The sequence below is a fragment of the Anopheles marshallii genome (genome assembly GCF_943734725.1).
Source record: "Anopheles marshallii chromosome X unlocalized genomic scaffold, idAnoMarsDA_429_01 X_unloc_63, whole genome shotgun sequence".
NCBI classification, from domain to species: Eukaryota; Metazoa; Arthropoda; class Insecta; order Diptera; family Culicidae; genus Anopheles; species Anopheles marshallii.
Genome location: NW_026525913.1, coordinates 100001 through 101824, shown reverse-complemented (window position 1 = coordinate 101824; position 1824 = coordinate 100001). Strand labels below are relative to the sequence as shown.

At 51.5% G+C, this 1824-nt stretch overlaps 1 non-coding gene across 1 annotated transcript; it reads left to right on the top strand.

Annotated features, from left to right (window-relative positions):
* Positions 1-1435: 1435 nt before the first annotated feature.
* On the top strand, positions 1436-1593 carry LOC128717548 (5.8S ribosomal RNA). Its single transcript, XR_008410595.1, has one exon. It is a non-coding gene; the product is annotated as a 5.8S ribosomal RNA (ribosomal RNA).
* Positions 1594-1824: the final 231 nt, after the last annotated feature.

Below are 1824 nucleotides of genomic sequence, written 5' to 3'. Positions count from 1 at the left end.
TCGATGGTATCGCGCCGAAACATATGGCTATTCCTAATTTGAAGACTTAATCGGCGCGATACAAGCGAGAGGCGCGTAGGCCAATCGCACATGTCCATTGGGTGCATGGTGGACATAGATGTCTGGCGAGGTGACAACCAGACACGGTGGTGTACGGATCGAGAGTGGAGAGTGTGTTGCCAGTATCGCGCCGAAACAAATCGGCCTTTCCTAATTTGAAAACTTAATCGGCGCGATACAAGCGAGAGGCGCGTAGGCCAATCGCACATGTCCATTCGGTGCATGGTGGACAAAGAAGTGGTGGCAACCAGACATAGTGGTTCGGAACAAGAGCTGGGTGTGTGTGGAAGTAAAAGTCGTAACAAGGTTTACGTAGGTGAACCTGCGGAAGGATCATTAGAGTGAGAGTTGTTGGCTAGCAGAACTGGTATCGATGGTATCGCGCCGAAACAGTCGGCTATTCCTCTTTTAAAAACTTAATCGGCGCGATACAAGCGAGAGGAGCGTAGGCCTCTCGCAAATGTCCATTCGGTGCATGGTGGACAAAGATGTGGTGGCAACCAGACATAGTGGTTCGGAACAAGAGCTGGGTGTGTGTGGAAGTAAAAGTCGTAACAAGGTTTACGTAGGTGAACCTGCGGAAGGATCGTTAGAGTGAGAGTTGTTGGTTAGCAGAACTGGTATCGATGGTATCGCGCCGAAACATATGGCTATTCCTAATTTGAAAACTTAATCGGCGCGATACAAGCGAGAGGCGCGTAGGCCAATCGTACATGTCCATTGGGTGCATGGTGGACATAGATGTCTGGCGAGGTGACAACCAGACACGGTGGTGTACGGATCGAGAGTGGAGAGTGTGTTGCCAGTATCGCGCCGAAACAAATCGGCCTTTCCTAATTTGAAAACTTAATCGGCGCGATACAAGCGAGAGGCGCGTAGGCCAATCGCACATGTCCATTCGGTGCATGGTGGACAAAGAAGTGGTGGCAACCAGACATAGTGGTTCGGAACAAGAGCTGGGTGTGTGTGGAAGTAAAAGTCGTAACAAGGTTTACGTAGGTGAACCTGCGGAAGGATCGTTAGAGTGAGAGTTGTTGGCTAGCAGAACTGGTATCTATGGTATCGCGCTGAAACAGTCGGCCATTCTTTATTTCATAACTTAATCGGCGCGATACCAGCGAGAGGAGCGTAGGCCTCTCGCAAATGTCCATTCGGTGCATGGTGGACAAAGATGTGGTGGCAACCAGACATAATGGTTCGGAACAAGAGCTGGGGATGTGGTATCGTGCGGTAGATTTCAAGCAGACGCGCGATGCCACTAAGAGGCAGAAGACCAATCAGACCTATACGGGCAGCAATGGGATCGGGGTGCATGGTCCCGCTGCCCGTTTCATGAGATGCACCAAACATAGAGATAGAGAGTTGTGTACGGAAAAACCCTAGGCAGGGGATCACTCGGCTCATGGATCGATGAAGACCGCAGCTAAATGCGCGTCAGAATGTGAACTGCAGGACACATGAACACCGACACGTTGAACGCATATGGCGCATCGGACGTTTAAACCCGACCGATGCACACATTCTTGAGTGCCTACCAATACCTTGTTACACAAATATTACTTCAGTGCGCGCGCGTGCACCGTGGCATATTAGGCGAGCAGCCCGCCTAGTGTCACTGGTCTGCACGCGTTGGCGGCACTGTGCATCAATGGCGTGCTCGGCCTCCCGTTCCGGGGGATCTTGGGCGCTGAAATGGTAAGGCGGTACTGTTGTTGTTACCCAACGGGTGCGTGTCGTGTCGCACGGTACGAACTTCGGCTATAA